The sequence below is a fragment of the Aythya fuligula genome, chromosome 5, assembly GCF_009819795.1.
Source record: "Aythya fuligula isolate bAytFul2 chromosome 5, bAytFul2.pri, whole genome shotgun sequence".
Lineage (NCBI taxonomy): Eukaryota > Metazoa > Chordata > Aves > Anseriformes > Anatidae > Aythya > Aythya fuligula.
This window is the reverse complement of record NC_045563.1, coordinates 7232307-7245915: the sequence shown is the minus strand read 5'-3', so window position 1 is coordinate 7245915 and position 13609 is coordinate 7232307. Positions and strand designations below refer to the sequence as shown.

General features: G+C 40.2%; 1 protein-coding gene across 3 annotated transcripts in view; it reads left to right on the top strand.

The window, feature by feature from the left end:
* PPP2R5E (protein phosphatase 2 regulatory subunit B'epsilon) overlaps positions 1–13609 on the top strand; it is a 76549-nt gene that overhangs the window by 8090 nt on the left and 54850 nt on the right. The window lies entirely within an intron of this gene.

Below are 13609 nucleotides of genomic sequence, written 5' to 3'. Positions count from 1 at the left end.
TGCACATAATCAATGGTGAATCAAACATCAATCCTGCAACTATTATAAAGAATTTTGCACTTGTTCTGGTTGACATAGATCTGGACATAATGGGCCAGCTCTGTGTAAGATTTGAGAAAAGGGCCCTAATCCCAAAAGTGAGAAGGATTTATCCCCGTAATTTTCCTTAATGTGTGGGGTTCCTGTCATACATAATTAAAGTCTTCACTTTTTCTTGTGCTCTTGGCAGTTCTTTTTTTAAATTTATATTTAACTTCCTCTTTAATTTTGTAAACATCTGGTGCTTGTAGAATAATTCCTCCAATGGTCTTAAAGATTTCTGTTTCTGAAATCTATTTGTTTAGTGGTGTTTAGAGAGGGCCATGTACCAATTACATTCCGTCTTTTTGAAAGTTTTGCTGCTTGTTGTTGTCTCCCACATCTGGAATGCGGTTTTGTAGAACTACATTTGTAGAAAATGTGCATTTGTACAAATGTTGACTTGGAAGTTAAGACCATATAAAACAAACAAACAACACCAACATAAAACTTCTTACTCCAACAGTGTGTTAGTGAAGCTGCAGGTGTTGAGAAATCCTCTCTGCTTAGCCCTGATTTTCTAATGGTCTTTGTTGTTGTTCAGTTGTCTTTATTTATGTGTTTTTAAGTCTGTTTAGGTCTGGAGATTTTTCCTTTAGCCTGCTACCAGTCCTTGAGCGTAGTTGCCTTACTTTTCAAATTTCTCAGTCCACCTCCTTGAAGTGTTAAGGGATGATCATTCCCACCTCTTTCTTTTTTATTATTTTATTTTTTAAAGTGAAGTGACTTGCAATCACTGCGTACGATATATTTCTGTACTATTCACAAGATTGAGTCTAAAATCTTGATAACTCTTTGCAGGAATGTCTAGACTTAACCATCATCAGAAGCATTTGTTGTCAGTCTGTATTTCTCTTGCATGTCTCTATAATATACTTACTAGGATTATTTATTTCTTTAATAATCAAGTTTTCTTTTCTGTGTCCAAGTGTAACCCTACGGGTCTGTAATAGAACCTACTCTTTCTGTAATAAGTACCTCCTTTATATCCCTTTCCCAAAGTACTTTTGACAAATAAAAATTCTGGTTTAGCCACGCAGTCAGTTCTGTGCAGCATACATCATTGTTGAAGCTTAGTGCTGCCTTGATAAGTAATTACGATACAGAGCTTTACTGTTAAAAAGGGCATGTTTTCCATAGCTTTGGAATCATGTGTGTGCTTGTAAAAATGTGAGCTTATGTGTATTAAATGTGTTTAATACACATCTGTGTATATAAACAACTTACATGTTTATTTAATGTCACATAAAGTTTAGGTATTGAGTTATTTCCTTTCTCATTTATTTATTATTTTTAAAATTCAGTACTTGGGATGGGATACTACTTCTGTTCCTTGGTAAAGCTCTGTCGTAAGGAGGCAGTCCCTTCGTGCTCGTCCATCAGAAGCGTGTGTCTGCCTGAAAAACGAGCGCCTTTATTTGTGCTTGCTGGGGAGTGGGAGGAGGACGATCGACTATTTTTAGGTTCAGGGTAACTTCCTTTCACCTACAGCTTGCTCATTCAAACTGCTGCTATTTCTTTGGCTCAGTCGTGCAGAAGTTCTTAGCTGAAACAGTCGAGAGGACTTGCTGAGCTCAATGAGCTTTGGTAGGGTTAAGTGTTTATGGATTAGCTGTGGAACTGTGTGATCTTGATAACTGCTTAATTCAGAGATACCAACAAATGGACGCGTGCTCGTTCATAAAAACTTCAGGAAAATCTGTTAGAAAAATGCTGCAGTCTTGTTTCAGAAGCCCACAGCAAGGTTTTATCTTAGTTTGAGTCCCCGCTGACTGTGGTGGTTGTTGTTGTAGATGGAGTTTGGTGATTTTTTTGTTGCTTTTATTCTGGTTGCAAACCTTTGAGAAGTTGCCAAGAGTACACCCCAGTGTACTGCCTCTCGTTTGTGCTGAGGCAAGTGTTTTTGGGGCCACAGTGTAAACCGGATTGTTAAATATGTTCTGCCTCCCCCTTCTTGATTTTTTTTCTTCTTTTTTTTTTTTTTAACCATGATAATCTCAGTGATCTGCTTTATTACCCCATGCCCTCTCGAACAGTTGAATCAGCGGAACTTAAACGGGGGTGAACTTCTCCGTAGGGTTGGTGGCTTCTCTGTGTGTGGTTTTCTGGGGGGAAAAATGCTGCTGCAGCGTGAGGATCTGTATCAAGTGTTTTGAAAAGATATGGTAGCTGTCCAAAGAACTAGTGTAAAATATTTCTGCATGCTTAGTCACTGCACTTGATTGAAAAACTGCCTGTTTTGAGCAAAGGCTTGAAGTCAAGCTATAGGGAAATCAGTTCTGTTCAAAAGTAGTAATGATTTACGATAATGGCTTGTTACAGGGTTCTTCAACAATAGGTTTCTCTAATTGATACTGATGTGTGTATAATTTTGAAAATGTGTATGTTCTTACATGTAGTCAATGTAAAAACATATTTTCAGCCCATGGGAGGTTTATTTTTTCTATAGGAATTTTATTTTTGAAGTCACAGCATGTCTTATACTGATTAACTGTTACATTAAATTGTATTACTTGAAAACAAAGTATATAATAATTTCATTGCAAAACACTGCCAACAGTTCATGATGTTTTTCTTAGGATAATTATTTTGCATTTAAACAATTTATTAAGGTTTGTCACCGTTTTGCCCTTTCTGATTCACGTGTCAGGTTAACTGGGGGAGTTTTCTCTGAACGTGAAGTGCTTGGCACCTTCCTGAGCATCTGCAGGAGTTCGTGGCAGGGAAGGATCACAACATAACTGGGTTGATCAACCTGGTTAAACGGTCAGAAAGTGAGAAAGAGAAAGGGGTCCGTTCTGGGTAGCTTCCTAGAAGGAGAGATAGAAGAGCAGATTGCTGTAATGTCTGTTGAACATCTCTGGACATATTGCTAGCTCTGTTGTAACAGTGGCTTCATGTGTTCCCTGACCTGGAGAGCTTCTTTCAGTAATTTAGCATTGGACTTCACTACTGAGCAAGTTAAAAGAGAGGTGGAGGCAAGCAGTTTGTTCCTATAAGTTTGTGCGTAATTCAGTGGTTTGGGACCATTAAAAGTTGAAGATTTTAGGAATTTAAATAAATGTATCTGCTGCAAAACATCAGTCACAAACTTAGCCTTCCTTCGTTGATGGGTGTTCTGCAGAAGTTAAAATAAATTATCAGTGGTGTCTCCACGATGATGAATAAATGCAGATAACTGCGTGTACCTCGTGGCGAAAGTACTCGTTTTTCGGACTTGACCCCTAGTTGCAGATAATGGTGAAGTACTCACATACAGCCATTTGTTAAGAAAAATCTAACACCTTTGTGAAGAATAAAGGTAAGGTAAAATTCTATCTTGTCTGCAGAAGTGCTCAACTGTCAGACTTTCATTAAAACAGTGAAATAAATGCAGCTTGCATAGGCACCCGTTTTATGCCATTCATTATGAATGGTGCCTACGTATAAAATATGCTTCATTGTGTAATGAGGGGAAAACTATTTCTTTAGCTATTCTTTTATCCTATAGTTAAGATCTGCTGTTGGCATTATTATTTTTAATGGGTCTGTAACTTTTTGAGGAGCATGAGGAAAAGATTAGTGTTATTAAGAAGAAATAACTGTGTTTTGTGTTGGCTTTGGTCTGTGGTTTCATCCCTTAACACTTCTCACCATGCCTGTGATACCTATCTGCTCCGGGCTGGCCTTTTGCTTGGGGTTTCTGTGCCTTTGTCCGGTGTCATTAATCTTATTTAACGTCATCTTTACTTTCTTTGTTTCTTTCTTGTGTGTGCTTGTACCAAACTTATAGGTTAAAATTTTTATATACAAGTTGCAATAAATTTGCTTTCAAGGTTTTGAATGTGCCGTCACGTGGATTATGTTGTAAAGGGAGACTACTGGAAAAAAATGTAATTAATATTGGGGATGGTCAGAAACAGAAGAAAGGATGGTTCAAGACTTTAGGGTGATTAGATACTGTTTTCTGTTTTGTTAACCAGCAGGATGTAATGCGAATGCATGAGCTCTCATTACTTCACAAGTTTAGCTCGTGTCCTCTCCACTGTCAAGTTCCAAGAGCAGGGCATAGATGTTCCATGCAGTCTATTTTTAAAAAAGAAATTCGGTCTAGCAAGTGTTTTCTGAACTCAGTTTAGAGCAGTTAGCTGTGTGTGTTTATACAGAATACATTTTTCCATCCAAAGATGGAAAAGGTGCAAAAGACGATGATTGCAGCTGAGGCAGTGCTTGAAGCCAGCGTAGTGGACATGCTTCTTGAACAGAGTGAATGTTACCGAGACAGTCACTTTGGCAGCTGGTTATCTTTTGGTGTTTTCAAAGAACATTTTTGGGATAGCTTTTGCAGACCAGAGTAGAGGTGGCACAATCCAGAACCGTCAAACAGCTTGGGTTGGACCTTACAGATCACCCTGTCCCAGCCCCCTGCCATGGGCAGGGACCCCTCCCGCCAGCCCAGGCTGCCCAAATCCCATCCAGCCTGGCCTTGGGCACCTCCAGGGATGAGGCAGCCACAACCTCTCTGGGTTGCCAGTGCTTCACCATCCTATACCCTAACCCTGCATCGCTAGTTACCATCATTCACTTCAATTTCTCTTTATTCCACCCACCCCATGCTTTCCTTTCCTTGTTCTTTGCTTGTTCTCTATCACTGTCTCCTTTACTCTGCTTTCCTCTTCTTCCCATTACCTCTGACAGATACAATTCACTTACTTTTCCACAAGAGGGTGATAAAACTCACTCATACATATGAAACCAGGCGTTCCAGGTGGAGTGGATTGCAGAGCTCATTGAAAATCTCCATATAATAAAATCAGCTGTATTTAGAAAGGGAGGGGGGAAAAAAAAAGTCCGTTCATCATCTTAAGCTCCGTCAGTGTGTTACGGTGGTTGTTTGTCTGCGCTTCTGGAGGCAAGACGAGACCCGCCAGGGAGAGATCCACCCTGCAAAGAGCGTGCCAGTGCTGTCCTGCCTCTGCTGCAGTAAGCAGACCTCACTGCAAGGCAGGCTTCTGCTCCTCGTGCAGTAGTTCTCCTCAGCCTTTACGCTCTTTGTGCTTTCTTGATATTTTTTTTCCTGTTTATTATTAGAAGAAACAAAATCTCCACCCCCCAGTGCGAAGAAATTACAGCGGTTGAAATTTATTCTCACCTTTCAAAAGTGCAAAAAGGGTGGAAAAGGCAAGACAGAGAGAGAGAAAATAGAAATCTCTATCTGCTTTTGACCAAACCTAGACCTTAGGTATTTTATTAAAGATTAAAATCCTCCCTGGTTTGTGTTTCTAGGATCAGAAAGGGCCTATTGGTTACAGGGCTGATGGAGAGAAGTGGTTATTAGTCCTTCTGGGAGCAGGAATGGATATCTATTGTGCCTAAAGCTCTGACACAGGGTTTGGCTCATGGAAGAGTGGTTTATTTGTCTCAGTACGCTGGATGGCAAGGTGCAGTAGCAGACCCTGTAGGCATGTGTGGGAAGGTTTAATGCTTTAATGCACTCTGAGGAAGAGGCAGTGTGTTGGGGGTGCTCTTAATCTGTGTTTTGGATGCCATAAACTCAGAAAGTCTCCGTTGCTATAAACTAAAGAATATCAATGCTGTAAACTTAAGAATATCAGCTGCCAGGTTGTCTTGTTAGCCACAAGTGAAAAGAGCTGCAGCGAGTCCTTTACCATTAGAGCAGTGAGCAAGCGGGATCTGTGCTGTGCGCCAGGCGTAAGCGAAGCGGTGGAAAGGCTCCTGGAAAAAGTCTAGACACTTCATCGCGATGAGTCAAAAGGAGGCCTGGCAGGGAAGGAGAGAGGAACAAAATGCTGGAGGTTATGTTTACCCCGGCCTCCCATTACTGTGAACTTCCAGGTCACAACGTGAAATTTCTTACTCCTCCTTAAATTCAAGAAGAAAAAACACATGCCCCCCAATAATAGGTTAAAATTGCCATCTTTCAGGAAAAAGTCACTCATAAAACGAGTGGTCCCTTTAGAAAATCTCAATATTTCATCTCTTTCTCACAGTAGGGAATGTTAAAGGCAGGAGAAACATGGCCCATTTCTCAGGACAGGTCTGTTCCTCTTCCTCTTCTTTCTGTGTCCCGTTCTCCCCCACCTACCACATCCTGAATGAGAACAGCCGTGCTTGTGCGGAGCTCCCTGCTGCTGGCTGGGGCAAGCAGGGCCACCTGCAGGTTAAGGTTTGGTTCAGATGTCTCTAAGGGACAAGTGGGACAGATTCATCCCATTACCACTCCTGAGGGAGACACTCCCATCCCAAAGCAACCCTTCTACAAAATAAAAGAAAACCCCCGAGAAACCCAAATCAACATTAGGAGTTCTGCAGGTGTTTCTGAGCTGATCATGAGAAAGTGAAACTTTCATTTACATTAACAATGTAAAAATCTTGTTTTCAAGGTAGTGCCCTGATGAAGGAACGTCATAATATCTAGAAAGAGAAGTGGCTGGAAGCAGGTTTTGAAGCATACTTCTCAGTGAGTTATTTTACTTCTGCTTGGTAAAGAACAGCCACTCCCATTGCAGAAACTGTCTTAATCAAGGATTTTACAGAAAGTAGGATTGACGTGCTCTTCGGAGTCAATTCTGAGGCAACCTCATTTCCATGAGCACATCGTTGATCTCCATTTGTTTCTGCACAGTCGATCACAGCAGAAATTCAGTTGTTTGGATCTGAGTTGATTCACTTGTGGTGGAGTGTGCCAAAGCTTCATGGTCAATAAAAAGCAAACAGTTTGGAAGTGAATGTATTCTCATGTTTGGTTCTGGATATGTATTAGGCTTCTGAATTAAAAACCCTGATACTTGAAATACAGTTAATTGAAAAGTTCTATGGTGGTATGTAGGACGGAATAAAGTCCAGACTTCTTTTTTCCATTACAGTTGGGTTCTTTAGTAAAGCATTCAGTGCTTAATGATACTTTTGCCTATGTACTTTTACATGTCTCGAGCATCAGGAGCAATGCAGTTTCTTGCACTGTTGTTTCCCAGGTTTCTAGTGCCTATTGGGTATCTATATTTGGGATTATTTTTCCCAGACGTATTAGTTGGTGTTTTTCCAAACTGAATTTCACTTTATTTTCTGGCCATGTAAGGAATTTGCTTAGGTTCCTTTGTATTATTTCTGACCTTACCACTATTCAGTGTTCCCTGTTTGATATCCTCAGAAGGTGTTGTCTGTATGCTATTTTAATCATATAGATCATTAAGGAAGTTATTAATGTCTGGACTAAATTGATTCTTACATCTCACTGGCATTGCTTTTCAGTTGGATACCTTGAGAATTTTCTCTTTTTACTTCCAGACTTTTCGGCAGTACTGAGTTTCTCTGCCTCTCCTGTCCCCCCAGAGTTGGAATCAATTTCAAACACAGGGCTTTGAGATAAAGAGAAGTGTGATTTTTCATTTCTTGTGCTAGAATAGAACAAAATCTGTAAGTCTAATCACAATCAAAATTGTAGCTGTATTACCACTGCATATATATCTACACATTGATTTCAATCTGCTGTCTTTGCACTTTAATTTGTACAGTAGTAGTTCTTAAATGATAAATTATTAAGTAAATATTTTCCTAGCGGAATGTGCCTTCTATTTTTATATATCATCTCGAGAACAGAATGTGATTCCTTTCTGTAGGGTCAGCTGCTTGAAATACTTGCCTCTGTTTGTTCTAACTGCATAATCTATAATCCTCAATATGTCTTTAATCCACTTTATCTCTTACAGAACTGTAGCTTTGGGATAAGGAAGAATATTGTATGATAGAATCTGAGGGTATAAAACTTAGAAAGACAAATTCTGTTTCTGAAGTCAGTATTGATAGACTTTGACAGATGCCACAGAGAAGAAATAACTAGTTAAGAAAATTAAATAGTGGTATTTTCATTCCTATAGAATGAACAAATAATAACAAAAGTTTTATGTTAGTTCATATCAGGGACTATGATACAATTGAAGATGAAATTTACCACTGGGCTAATCTGAAACGTCTCCTGCAGTGTTAAGGGAAAGGAATTGATTTGTTTTATTTTGACTCTTTATGGTTATTGTGTGAAATTGAATTCAACTTAAAGATGTTTACTTCTCTGTGCATGGCTAGGGTAGAAAACTTTTTTTGCATTGACCGCTTGAGATTGAGTGAATCCATTCCCTGGAATAAACATAGTTGTATGTATGCAGGAGAAAAACTTTTTAAAAATAAATTGCTTGTAACCTACATATTGGTAAAATGTGACCTTTAAACAAAATTACTGGTGCTGTTAGGGGCGTCTGTTTTGATGGACTTGGTAAACTGTGTCCTTTTTCCAGGAGGATTATAAGGGAAGACCAGGCATAAACAACCAGCTACCAACATTTCAAAAGATTTATTTAAATCCCAACGAAGATTTATTTAAAATAACTGTTTTCATACATAAATTTCAACTTTTTTTCTATGTATATTTCAGGTAGAGTACTTTATTAGATGCATGTTGAGTTCCACAAGGGTTAGGTGTAAATATAGATGTTTGTTTTTTTCTTTTCCAAGTGTTGCTTTTGCTTTTGTATGTTTTGGTAATTGACAGCAATTGAAAATTGTTAAATAAGTTGTCAAAGGTCAGGTTTCTATGTTTGTCTAATCCTAAGGTATTAGGTACCACTTGGCAGGGGATGATGGATTTCTCATTTTGTTTAGTGACAAATAATCTGATGTTACGAGGTTTTTGGGTTTGAGAGGGTTGTGCAGTGATCTTGTTAAATGACAAACCTGTGCAGCACAAATATTTGTTATGAAGCCACACCCCAGAGCAGGCCTGGCTGCAAACACCACCAGTACTTCTGATTTTTGTTAAACGTGGTTGATGTTAGACATGAATGTTCCTGGTTTCACATTGTAGAATAAGATCAGAGATGTTAAGGAAACCTGGCACTGCAATCCTAATGTTTGTTGTTCTTACAAGTATCTAGGAACATGCATAGCACTGAGAACCCCACACTCTCAAAACATCGAACAGGAGAAAAATGTTAGTGTGGAGTTTTGGAGTCACACATTTACAAAACTTCTGAGAACCCTGTGAGGAGGTTCAAATTGCACTGAAGCTTGTTTTTGTGAGTAGAGATTTCCTTTATAGGGAAAAAAAAGATGCTACGTAGAGCAGCATGGTCCCTGCTTGCTGCTTCCATTCCCTGGCAGGATGGGAGGGAGGACCAGCAGCACCAGCAGCGTGCGAATCTCAACACCTAAATATCAGTTCCTGCACCTCTGTGATGCCGTGCCCTGTGGTAACAGGGAGGGAGGGCCTGCGGGACTGACTGCCACTCCGAACAGAATCTCATTTTAATTTTTGCAGTGAAATAAGTGGGAATTTGCATTTTTGCTTTTAGACAGCTAGAGATTGTCTACCAGGGCATTAGCTCCTCTGCTTAAATTCATACCGTGCTTTCTGCACTGCCATACCATTTGCAGTAAAAGAGCAGTTGCATGGAGACAAAGAGACTGCTGATTTAAGTCTCAATAGAGAAGTCTGTTAGGCTTCGGCTGTGGGAGGATACTAAATGTAGCTAAGAGGTTGGCAGATGCTACCTGGACCAAAACTACTTGAAAATATTAAGCAGCTGTTTAGGTTTGCTTAAAAAACATGTGATGGCTGGAAGAGATGCTGGGAAAAATATGACAGATACAGGAGTTTGGGTTTAAAAATGTATTGTTTTGGATTTTATTTGCTGATCGTGTTGAATAATAATAAAAAATAGAATTCAGCTGCAAATATTTTGCCAGAATTGATTGGGAGGGGGGCAAGCCAGTCCTTCATCTTCCCACCTGTCTTACAGTTTTTTGTCTTGGCTTATGCAACATCCTGGCTTTCATTTTCAAACGGGGTTTGATTATGTAAGTTAAGCTTAAAGCTGCCTGGTGTTGTCTTTTAAAGTTTTCAGAAATCTTGGTGTATCTGCTGATATTAATGCTTTTCTAAGGTGGAACACTGTAAAAATGTACCGAAGGGGTTTGTTTTGCACTGCCACCTCTGAGAGCACAGAAGCAGGGTGGTGGGACCGCTGAATTTCTTCTGCCTGTGAGCTGTGCTGCCCAAGAGGGGGAGCTTGCTTCACCTGCTTTGGACCACGATGGTCCTGGGAGCTGCCCTGGTTTCTCACCTTGGTGCTGAGCTGGAGCGTAAGCGCTCCTTAGCTCTGTCATTTCTGCCCTGGGAGCGCTGTGTGGGACGCCTGCAATGTGCCACCCCAGCACGTTTGGTTTGTTTTTCCTCTCGGTGGGTGGAGAGGGGAAACGAAGAAGTTCTGCGAAGCTGTTGTGCCGCATGCCTGAACGTAGAGGAAAGGCCCGCGGAAGCCATTGCTCAGGACCACAGTAGTTAATTTAGGAAAGTGTGAACTTCTAATTAATTTCTAAGTGCAGTTCCCTGTATGATCTGTTCCATGGGTAGAGCTGATTACAGGATCTCTGGGCAGGGTCATTAGGCAGATAACGTTAATGGAGATATTTATGCTTTGCAACCTAGGTTGGCACACGTGTGAGTATGTTTCCAGTAGAAGGCATTTGATGCTTACCCTGCAGAAAGTCAAAAGAGATGATTAATGCTTTGTGCCTTTGGAATATGTCTAATATTGTGTGCCTAAAGCTTTTAGCGTGTGTTATAGAAACTGGAAGAAAACGCTTCTTGGTGTGTCCCCGCCATTCCTCACATAGAGCCCCAAAACAATGCTCAGATGAACAAAAATCTCTTGGTTGAATCTAAATGGAAAATGCAGTTTTCCATAGCTTAATTATCGCAGAAATGGTGGTTTCATTGCGGGCAAGCTTCACTGAAACCTGGCAGATTTCTGCAAAATTGTCTGAAAGAAATACTTCTCTGAAATGAGACAAAGACAAGGCAAGAGTTTTACCCATGTGCATTTATCTGGGCTGCTGCTCCTGCTTGTGATGGAAAGGGGTTTTCAGGCTCCATGAACATCCCTTTTCATTCATTTACTGTGGTGGCATACAGCAACTATTGTGGTTAAAATTTCTGCACACAAGTAGGTTTTTCTTGTACAATTTCTAAAGGGACTATTTCTGAAGGAGTAGATAGGAAAAAAATGCACTTGTGTCCATACTAAATGCTTACTTTTAAAACCTACCTACAGGCTCCTTGCCATTTGCCTGCCGTGGTTTTTGTGCCCTGGCTGAGACTTTTGCCTTGCCCGTAAATACCAGCCCGAATTTGTGAGTGTTGTGAGGCGGTGGAAACTTTGTGCGTAACAGCTAGATAGGGCTATCATCATTAAGCATGATGAAGCATTTAGCATCTGTTATTAACTAATGTGTGTGTGTGTGTCATCCTCGCAGGGCAAACAAGTGTGGTTTGTTGGCCCTTAGATGTGAGAAAGGCGTCGGTGTTACCTCTGCGTGGCATTGGGGAGATCGATGCTAGGAGGTAGCACGGTGTTGGGAGATGGCATGCTTGGAGAAGCTACGGGAGAATCACAGCGAGAGAGACCCATTAAACGACTGAAGAAACAGCAAATGTCTTATCCAGTACGTTTGGGGGAAAGAAAGTCTTTGTATTGTTTATCCAGAGGTTGAGAGGGGATATGGTTATAACAATATGGGGAGAAGATCCTGGTCAGATGTGAGGACTAATGCTGTTGGCTAAAGCCAGAAATGAGGCGTGCATAGTGAGGACAAATATGTGCTGGCAGGAACTTCTTAAAATGACGTTGGGTTCTGTGTTGCGTGCTTCCAAATCAAGAGTCAGGACTTTCCTGAAAGTTATGGTGTAGTCAAACACAAGTTACAGGACTTAATTCAGGGGGGTTGCTTCACTGTGGATCTTACGGACAGGTTCACTTGCGTTAGGTGGTGCCTTCTGGTAGCCCCTTGCAGCTTTCAGTTTTTAAAATCTGCATAAAATCCCAGCCTTATCCATTTCAGGAGCTGTGGAGGTTTGTCAGAAAGGCCCTAAGGGATTTGGGAAGAAAAAGTGAGGATTTCGTGACTAGAATGGTTGGGTATTTCCTTGGAGGAATTGCACTTTGTTGTTTCCTCAGCTCTGTGCATCTTGGGTGATGCTCTGCTAGCTGTTCAAAAACTGTTTGCCCTTTTTGCTGCTTAGCCTGAGCCACCAGGTCGTGGCTTACAGAATGGATGATGACTCAAAACGTGAAGGAGCTTGGTGGGAACTGGTCCTGACTACTACAAGGTGCCACATAAACATGCAGAAAAATACGGATGTCTCAAATTGGGCATCGAAAATTAATGGAGGATTTTAATCAGAATCTTTTTATTTCTCAGTGCGCTTTCAAATTAGTATCTTGTGAGTAATACAGCATAAAAATTACTTTCTTTAGAAGCATTATTCTTGTTTGGTTTGAGAAAAACAAGAAACAAAAATTAAGTATGACATTATGCAAACTCTCTCAGATTGGCTGCTTTTATTACAGCTAAGTAACTGGAAGATTGCTCTAATCTTATTTAAAAGGAAACAAGTCTGATAGAATTCATTTTGTTTTTTTCTCTTCAAACATCAGACTGTCACCAACACTTTTCAAAAGCCTTGGTTAGAAGAAATGATGCAGCCCAGTGAAAGGCAGGTATAATCCAGAATGGAGTGCTGTTGCTGCGTTGCCTCACCTGCAGAAGGAAGGGACTTCACGCTCAATCAGCTATTTTTTTTTTAGCAATAAAACTTTTAATTATCTTGGTTTTTAATTCACCGTTTTAAATCATTATTTCATTATGCAGAATCCTTAGGAGTAGCATGCTGTGTTAGTGTTTTTACTGAAAACCATAATTCATTTTGTTTCATCAGATGCATTTATTCTCATTAAGCACGTTCTGGCAAGCCTCGCCACGTTCAATAGCAGTGTTGCTGGAGTTTTAAAATAATTTGAAACTGTGATCCCACCTAAGCTCTTCCGTTTTCTCGCTTCCTTCTGCCTGCCTTTAGTACAACTAACTTCATGTGCCCTCTCTCCTGTCTTTCTGTTTAGAGCACCACTACCACATGCATCTGTCAGGCTCATTTTCAATGTGTTGTTCCCTTCTTTGGCTCAAAATCTTAGGGAATATCAAACAATTTCTACCAGAACTGTGAATTGATATTGCACAGAGCCCAAAAGTTCATCTGTGAGGACAGATTGTCAGTGCCTTTCAGTATCATGTTCTACGACTAATTCCATGGTGTAATGAGTACTAATTTATTGCAGTGTGTTACAAGCCCTTGCACTAATTTTTGCCGTTCTTGGCTTTTGCCTTCTCATTTCCAAGCAACTCTCTTAAAATGAATCAAGCAGATCACTAAAGATGAAAGGGAATGAGTGTGAAACCTCAGAGATGCTGCTGAGGAGATTTAAAATAAATAAATAAATAAATTGTGGCTGTGTGTATAAAAACTTAAAACTTGCTTTTTTGCTTTAGTCATTTTGTGAGGTTCAAGAAATGAAACATTCCGTGCTGAAGAACACAAAGTTTGTGCAGGTTCAATATGTACTTAAATACAAGCAGTGAATTGCTAAAATGAAAGCCACTTGGCACACCTTGTTGAAAAATGATTACGCTCTTGTTCTCTGAA